General features: G+C 45.9%; 1 protein-coding gene across 3 annotated transcripts in view; it reads right to left on the bottom strand.

Moving 5' to 3' along the window:
- The window catches only part of Nfasc (neurofascin), a 109,253-nt gene that overhangs the window by 75,812 nt on the left and 23,985 nt on the right, over positions 1 to 9,456 (bottom strand). The gene's annotated exons all lie outside the window — the stretch shown is intronic.

The raw sequence follows: 9,456 nt of genomic DNA, 5'->3' as shown, positions 1-9,456 counted from the left end.
TTTTTTATTTTTTTTTTTTTTTTTTTTGCTATCAAGGATCAAACTCAGGGCCTTGTGCTTGTGAGCAGGCGTGGTGCCACTGAGCTAAATCCTTGGCCTCCAAGGACTCTATTTTTAAATTTCTTAGAACCAAACAAAAGATTTGCCAAGGTTAAATAGGTAAGATAAACATACAAAAACCTATAAGCCATGAACACATAGAAAGAAAAAGTTAAATGTAGTACCATTTACAATCTCCCCCAAATCCTTAGATGTAAAATGGAAAAGCAAACGTGTAAGATCTATATGCTAAAAATCACACAGTATTGAGGAAACATCAAATATCAAAATTAGTAGGGAGACAGGTCATGCTCATGGATTAGAAGACAACACAATAGAGATGGAAGTTATTCCTAAACTGACACACTAGTAAATGCAAGCTTTTAGTAACTATAGCAAGATTTTAGTAGCTGTAGGTTATTCTAAAATTCATAAGACACCCGGTACCAAAAATAAAATAAAATAAAATTCATAAGATAAGGAAGAATCAGTCAACCCCATGTAAAGACTTATTTATAGCTACAGTAGTCAAAACTATGTAGTATTGGCAAAGTAACAGACATATATATCAATGGAGTGTAAAGGAGAATCCAAAAATAGACCCATGCAAATATGCTCCAGGGACTTTTAACAAAGAGGCAGAGCAGTGGAGAAGAGATAGCCTTTGGCATGACCGGAGCTAAAGTAATCTGACATCCACAGACAAAAGAACAAAAAGAATGAGGAAGAGGAGGCTGAAGAGAATCTTAAAGCAAGTCCCTATATAAACGTAACTCAAAACAGAAGGCAGACAAATTTAAGAGGAATAACTATTAAACTCGTAGAACAAAAACAGGAGAAAACCTCCAAGATATAGGGTGAGGCAAACAGTTCCTAGATTTCACACCAAAAGCGTGGGCAACAAAAGGAAAAATTGATAAACTGGACTCCATCCAAATTAATAATTTTGTGATAAAGGATGAACAGTGGGAGAAACCATGCATATGACAAAGAACTAGTAGTTCTAAAATAGGTAAAGAACTCTCAAAACTCAGCAGTAAAGACACAGCAATCCAGTTAAAAAGAACATAGGTAAAAGACACTGGAAAACATCACTGAAGGAGACATACAGAGGCAAAAAAAGCACACGGAAATAGTGTTCATCATTAGCTGTTAAGGGGAATGCAAATTAAAAGCATAAAGAGAAGGGAGAAAAACTAGTGAGAAATACTACACACCCATCAGCTGGTGGGGATGTAAAATGTCACGGCCAACCCAGAATGTAATTTGGGAGTTTCTTAAATAACTAAACATATAACCACAATATGCCCCAGCAAGTACACATCTAAGCACTCACCTCAGAGCCACAGAGACTTAAGCTCACCCAAAAATCCCTACCTGGATGTTCCTAACAGTTTTACACTGTTATAACTAAAGACTGAAAACAATTCAGGTGCATTTCAGTTTGAATGGCTAAACAAATAGGACACAATCATATCATGAGGCACTTCTCAGTGACGCAAAAGAATGCAGTTACTTCTTTGCAATATGCGAGAATGAACCCAGGACTTTTGTAGTGAGCTATATCCCCAGCCCTTTTACACTGCTTTGTTTTGAGACAGGGCCTCACTAAGATGCTAAGTTGTCCAGGCTGGGCTCAACCTCGTGACCCTCCTTCCTCATCTTCCCCAAATGCTGATATTACAGGCTTGTGCCATCATGCCCACTTTACACTTTTGATATGTACAATAGTTTAGATAATAATGCTAAATGAAAAGAAGCCAACCAGAAAAAGATGTGTACTGGGTGAGATCACTTGTATAACTTCCTGAGACTGACAGAACTAGAGAAGAGTGGTTGCCAGTGCTAGTAGAAATGGGTGCTGATGGTGGGAAAAATGGCTCTTGCTAAAAAAGGGCAAGGAGGATTTCTGTGGTAGAGAAAATGTTTTATATCTTGATGGTACAGTGTCAATATCCTGGTTACGACACAGCACAACAGTTCCACAAGATGTCACCACCGGGGGAAACTGGGAAAAGTTACATGTTGTGTGCCATGACTACATGAGAATGTGTAGTTGTCTCAAAATGAAATGTTGAGGGCTGCGGATTTAGCTCAGTGGTACTGCACCTGCCTTGCAAGCAGAAGGTCCTGAGTTCAATCCCTGGCACTGGGGGTGGAGTTCAAAATAAAATGTTGAATTAAAAATAGTTTGAGTCTCCTTGCATCTCATGTAATGCTATCATCTGTAAATAATGCCTCTTTTCCTATTTTTATATTGCATTTCTTTCTCTTGGCAGAATCAATCAATTTAATGTTAGTGAGTGCTCAAACAAATTAGAAAAACAAATCTGCTACCACATAAAGTAATACATACTTAGAACAAATAGCTTTAAAATATATCCTCATTAGAGGCTAGCATGGATTATACGTTCTAAAAACTAAAACACTCTCCTGGGTGTACTTAAAAGCCATCCCTGGTAGAATGCATTGCCTGATGCTACCAGGGTCCTGCATGCTCAGTGGTGATATTTTTCAAGAAAGGAGATTCGTTAACCTTCCTTGATACCTTGCTTCACTGAGGGGACCTTACTTTCTAACTGTGCAAAATAATCAGCTAAAATAGGACACTCTCATTTTGGTACAACTGGGCCTGCATTTTGAAGCCATTAGCAAGAGGAGAAAGGTTCTCTGAATGGAAGGAAGATGGGTGAGTCTTTCTGGAAAGTTCTAGATGCATGTGAATACTCTCACTTATGGTTGAGTTCTGGGAGCTGGGAAGTCCAAGGCAGAAGGTCTGCACATCACTGTGGGGTAAGAAGTCAGAGCAACAGACAAAAGGAGAAACAACCCCTCCCATCACGACCCACTGTTGAGGGTGAAGCCCTGTGACCCAACACCTCCATCAGTTCTGCCTCTGAACACTGATGATTACATCTCAATGTGAGTAATCGCTTCTCAGCCTTTTGGCCAAGATCAAGTGTAAATCTCAATATGAGTTACAGATGGGGACAAACATTCAACCCATATGTCACCGATGACCTCAACGTCCAATGGTAAATATGGATTCTTAGCTCTCATCTTTCTTGATCTAACACAGGGGATCACTTTGCACCCTCGAAACACTTCCCTTGGAGACGTCTGGAGTACCACGGTAGCAACGCTGCCCTTGTCCATTCGTTATTTCTACCTGAATTGAGTAAAAGAACCCATAGCCGGCTGGTGACATGGCTCTCCTCCCTCCTCAATCTCCTGTAGCCGTTTCTCTTCTTCTTCCCAATTTCTGATGTTAGAGTGCTCAGCCTCCGTCCCAGGCTCTCTCCTCTTCTCTATACATTCCCTGCTCTGGCGAGTCAGTGGGTTTTGTGGTACTGAATCCCATCTCTGCACTGAAAATTTCCAATTATAAATCTCTAGCCTGAACCTCTCCCTTGGCCTTCGGACACTCATCCAACATCCAACTGCCCACCTGCCATCTCCAGTTTGTTTCTCACAAGCATTGCAGGACTGACAAACCCAAAGCTCAACTCCTCCCCTGCTCCTCGTCAGCACAGCCTGCCCTGTCCCAGCTCACAGCACATCCCGAGTCCTCTCTGACTCGGCTCTTTCCCTCTGACCTCACAACTGCACCATCAGAAAACCCTGCTGCTTCTCCCAGATGGGGGGACTCTGTTCTTGCCTCATTTTCTCTGCTGCTGCTGCTGCCGCCTGGGTACAAGGCACCCTGCTTGTCTGTTGCCTCATTTTTGCCCCTCAGGTTTTTTTGTTCCAATGTTCCCTTCTCAGTAAAGAATTTCCTGGCCACACTATATAAGATTGAAAATCATTTTCCCGACATTCCCTACAAACTCTCTCTGCTTTATCTCATAACTCCTTAGCACCTACCTAATATAAGTCCTGTATTCTATTCATTTTACTTACTTATTGCCTGTCTTTCCCCCATTAAAATAGAAGAACCTCAAAAGCCAGGGATTCTTTCTGTTTTATTTACTGCCACAATATCTGCAATAGTGCTACGCTTATAGAAGGTAATTCCAAAATATCTACTAAATGAATGAGTACATTTACATGTGTAGCTGTAATAAAAAGTGCGTTCTTTGTTTGGGCTTCTCTGGTCCTTCTCTAGCTCCCCAGCACTCAAGATATTTCTTTCTTGCTTTTCTTCTCTCTCTCTTTTTCCTCTAAGGACTAATTTCTCTTCCCAGTCACTGAGTTCCCTGAGCTCAGGTTTTCTGTTTGTTCTTCATCCCCCTCATCACGAGCACATTACTGGCCACGAGCTGGTTGTCTGTACTGCTCGGGCCCAAGCACAATATTTAGTTTGGCTCATGTTAGTCTCATAATTTATGAATGTTTTGTTTTCACACCTGATCCTGTTTTCAGTGTTCTCAACACCACACCACACGAGGAAGGAAGGGACAGGCATCCATCTCCTCTTCAAAAGAGGACCCTGGTTATTAAATGTTTTAAAAATATTTAAGGCATTTCAACATGGTCACTACTACTGATCATGGTAAGCACTCAGGGCAGTCTTGCAATTCCCATTTTACAAGTAAGGAAATGAAGCTCAAGCCATGTGCCGTGGTGCACGCCTGTAATTCCAGGTGCTCGGGCACTGCGGCAGACGATGGCTAGTTCAAGGCCAGCCTAGGCAACTTAGGGGGATCCTGTCTCAAAAAATGAAAAGGGCTGGGATATAATTCAGCACAAGGCCTTGGGTTCCATCCCCAGTACGGGGTGACCAGGTTAGGGGAGAGAAAACTGAAAACTCAAGTGATTTATAAAAATCCGTCCTCTAGAATCAGGAGTGGAAAATGAATCTCACGGTCTCAGAAGATGACCTTTATTCTCTGCCCTCTTTCTTAATTTAATACTGCTGGGAAAATAGGAGGCATGTTTAGGGTGACATATAAGTCACTTGTGGGAGAAAAGCAAGAGGTTCTTGACTAATCCACAGTCCCTTTCCAGAGACGTCAAGCTCTCTCTTTTCTAGCCCAACACCTGCGATCCTGGTCGCCAGGGAAGGCACAAGGAAGAAGGCAGGGACACAGATACACTCCGTTCCTGCCAGGGCCAAACACGCAGTGTGCCAGACAGCGCTCTGCGAGGCACAGCTGTTCTCAGAGGCAGGGAAGGCAGATGCGTCACCTACTGGTGCCCCCAGCCTTGGCTGTGCCTGGAGTGTGACCATGAGCAGAGCAGTGGCCTGGACGAGGGGACTTTCCTTCACTGTGCCCAGGAATCTGTGCGGGCAGCCACATGAAACACACGGCAGCGAAACTATTTCATCAATAGAGCACGGCCCAGGACGTTTCCGTCTCCACTGGTTTCTCCTTTTGCGGCTGCAATGGGCACTTCCTGCTTTTGCAGCTCGCAGAAGTCGAGAAGAAGCAAGCAATCATGTTCCAAAGTTCTGTGCTGTGAGGAGTCAAGAATATGGTGACTATTCTTTTGAAAATACACTTATTCTGTCTGTGCTTCTGTCTCTCCTACCATCCCTGGTGATTGCTGGGCCCATTCTCTCTCTCCCCTCAGTCTAGGCTTCATGACAACAGGAGCTGTGCCTCCCCCATCGAACCTGAAGCTGTCTGAAGGCAGGGGCTGTGCCTCTGCATTAGACTGGGAGCACCCTGAGGGAAGGGTCCTGCCTTCCAACAGCTCTAGGATCCCCAGAGTTGCAGGATCCCTCTCTCCTCTTTGAATCAGGAACAAATGTGTGCTCCCATCTCCCCTCTGCAGGGGCCACGCTCGCCAATCTGACTTCTCGGAATCAGTGAGCCCCAGGGGCCCCGGTGAACGGCCAGGGAAGGGATCAGCACAGGCACCTTGGTCTGCACCGGCGCCAGAGCCCAGGGCTCCCATGTCTGCACTGTTGTGCAAAGGAGGCAAGGCTGCCCTGGAGCTTGACTTTCTTCCTGCCTCCTGGCCCGTGGGTGCCACTGACAGAAAGGAAGGACAGCAGGCTCACAGCCCAGCTGCACAGGGGAAGGAGAGAGCCCTGGGTCAGTCAGAGCACTCTGCCCTCACAAGTCATCATTTTGAACTTCCTCTTAGAACTCAGGGGTAGGAAAATAACAAGGATCTCGCTTAGAGGGAAGTCTGGTTTTTGGGTAATAACAGTGATCTATGTAACTTACAGCATCTCCTTTTATATCCTATCTCCTGAGAAAGCTGGAGAGGGGCAAAGGAGAGGAATCTGTGCTTAAATGGCATTTATCTCTCCTCCCAGTGTGTGGGGTTTACTACTTGACTCTACATTTAGTAGTCTTATTTACTTAATCTATCATAAGATTATGTAAATGCTAAGTTTTAGAGATGCATTAAAATAATACATCATGTATATGTTTTGTCTTCCCAATGACCGTAATGCAGTGATTCAGAAAAATGGACTTTGGAATTAGAGACCCAGGTATGAATTCTCATTCATTCATCTGTGAGTTTCTAGCTGTGTGACTTTGGGCAAACTACTCAACCTATCTGAATTCTGTTTTCCTCGTCTATAAGTTTAGGATAGGGTTTCTCTTTGATCCTTTCTTCACACACTGGGTCTAAATTCTTCACGCTGGTTTACAAAGCCATCCCCCAGCTGGCCCCGTCTCTGCTCTGTTATCGTATTGGATGTGGAAGCTGCAGGTTGTCCACAGAAACTCACTCCACCCCACACTCCACTGTGTGTTAGTCACCCTCCAGGACACGATACTGACACCACAATGTAAAGGAGGAGACGTTTAGGCTGGCTCATGGTTTCAGGGGATTCAGTCCAAGGCAGCATCATGGCGAGCGGGCCTGGTGAAGCAAAGCAGCTCAGTTCAGGGCAGCCGGGAAGTGGAGCAGAGGAACAGCCCCACAGAGGAAGGAAGAGGGGGGGGACTAGTGATGGTCCCCAAGGCCATGCCTCCATGACCCACCCAGACACACCCAGGTGTGCTTCACTAATCCCCGCCACAGCTCCGAGCCAATCAAGTCTACAACTCACTGTCACAACCTGTCATCGCGTTTCCTGAAGGTCCCAACTCATCTGTCAGATCTCGGCTTAGAAGTCATTTCCTCAGAGAGGCTCCCTCTTCCCCCAGACCGGGCAGATCTGCCTGCGCCTGCCCACCAGCACTTTGCAAACAAATCAGCCGAGACTACCGCAAGGCAGCCGGTTCTAAGTCAGCGTGACGCTGTGGGGCCCTTGGTGGGCTGCTGCCTTTGGATTTGGAACAAGCTCCAGGTGATCTGATGCTGCTGGGAGGAGCACCCTGAAGTCACAAGATGCCCAGAAACCTCCAGCTACTTGGCTAAGGTCATCTGTCTTTCTTGTCACACTTAAGGCCTTGGCAGCTCTTTGCTGTGTCTTTGTCCACATCCACCACCGGGATAAGCAGCTCTCGAAAGAGTTTTGATGGCTCAACCAACAGTATCTACAGCATCTCTGGCATGGTTTCTTGTCGGAGTAAAAGGGAGCCAAAGATGGTGTCAGTGGCTAGTAATAATAATACTATATGCTGATTATAGCTTCTGAAAGCAAGAACCATGTCTTCTTTTCTACTCCAAACAGTTCCTAGAATTTGATTGCTTTGTTTCACTGTGAGGTCCTGGACACTAAATCAAGGCCTGGAGAGTGTTTGCTGGATGATGATGAAGGAACAAATGAACGAGAGACTGATCTGTGGCCCCTCGGGAGCCTACGACACAGAATGGCACCTTTAATACATCCCTGTCCTTTGCTATAAACCAAACCCTCCCTTCTACCAACTGCTACTTGGGCTGAGGAGCACAACTGTTTAGACACAAACAACAGAGACCAAAGAGTTACTGTGTAGTCCTGGGAGCAAACAAACAGTGACAGCCCAGGAAGGAGGGTTATTGTTTTAAAAATTATTTCCTTAGTTCTCAAAGAACTAGAACAAAGCAGGATTGTGCTGGCTGCCTCCCCTGCAAGAATTCACATTCTAGACCCGTGGAAATGCCAGTCTCAATGCTGCTCAGAGCACAGTTGCTAACCTCAGAAAGCAGCAGCCAGGGCGGGAGCTGCAATGTCCTCCTCCCACCGATTTTACTGCAGCCTCCGGCAAGAGCCTCAGTTCTCTGTGCTCAGCGTTTCTGGCTGACACAGCCCTGGTTCCCTTCCTCGACACTGTTGCCCTTTGGCCTACTCTATACCATCTCTTCCAGACCAACAGGCAGAGCTGTAAGCAGCTCTAAAACCTCTAAAGAAAATCACCTCGAACAAACCAACAGATTGGGCTGCTTCCAGGAACCTATGCCACCTGCAAGGCCCATTCCCTCCCTTCTCGACCTCCAACAGCCTGGGAGGGAAAGCAGAAATGTGGAGAGGGTGCCCCAGATCCTGTGTCCCCAGTAAGGTGACTCTGGGGTTAGAAGAGTCACATACATAAAGAGGGATGGAAAAGTTTATGCTCAAATTCAAAGGCTGGGACTTAAGCATTTAAAAAACAAAAAATAACAATGTGGGACTGAAATGACGCCTCAATGGTACAATATCAGAGACGCTACCAGGAAGCGGACATCCAAAAGCCACGCGAATAGCTCAGGCATTGCATTTCTGAGGGGCGCACCTTGAAGTCCACCGTGTAAGCTGAAATCCTGAGTGCCCTGTCACGGTCCTGCAGCTATATTAAGTGTCACCAGTAAAAGGGTAAACAGACAAAGGCAGCAAGAACGAATATACATCCTCTACTGCAAAAGAGCTCCAAAAGAGCAGAGGTGACTGACACGAAGGGACAGAGCCCTGATGGAAAAGGGCGACAGCCTGGGAGGTGGGGCTGCTGGGTGCAGTGTCAGCCTAGGTCAGGGATGGCAAACCTTTTAGAGCTTTCAATGGTAACAAACAGCTGGTGCAGCACGCGTGCCACAGGTTCACCACCACTGGTCGAGGTCCTGGAAGTAGCAAAAATGACAGGTCAGGAGAGAAAGGCTCAAGTTGTTCGTCACTAGGCTGAGGTTTGAGCAAAATCTCAAGGATGTCTTAGGGCAGGAAGGGTGTCAGTTTAGCTAGAGAGGGAAGTTCATGCAGAAAAGCAGTGGGAGAAAGACGGGCAAGAATGTGAGAAGCTGTGAAGGCCAGACTAGAGGGTTTTCTGGTTTTTAAAATTATGCAAATAACACAGACTGCATTCTTACAGGAAAAGGTTCCAGTGATACATATGAAGTTGGCCAATCTCCCTACACTCTCCTCTTTCACCCAAGTCCCCTCCAAAAGCGACACTGTCATTAGCTCCATGGATAGCCTTCAGGCAGATGACAGACCCCATGTGGCAGTCCACGGGAATCACTGGAACTTCCTGGGACAGCAACTGTGTCCCAATGGGCAAGGGTCAGCAGAGCCAGCAGATGACTCCCACGAATGGAGAACACAAGCCACCAGATGGAGGAGGAGATGGAGGAGGAGATGGAAGAGGAGGAGGAGGAGGAGGAGGAGATGGAGGAGGA

This window comes from Fukomys damarensis, unplaced genomic scaffold, assembly GCF_012274545.1.
Source record: "Fukomys damarensis isolate Sample0158 unplaced genomic scaffold, DMR_v1.0_HiC HiC_scaffold_11, whole genome shotgun sequence".
In the NCBI taxonomy this organism is placed as follows: Eukaryota; Metazoa; Chordata; class Mammalia; order Rodentia; family Bathyergidae; genus Fukomys; species Fukomys damarensis.
The sequence above is the reverse complement of the archived record's forward strand: the minus strand, read 5'-3'. Positions and strand labels throughout refer to the sequence as shown.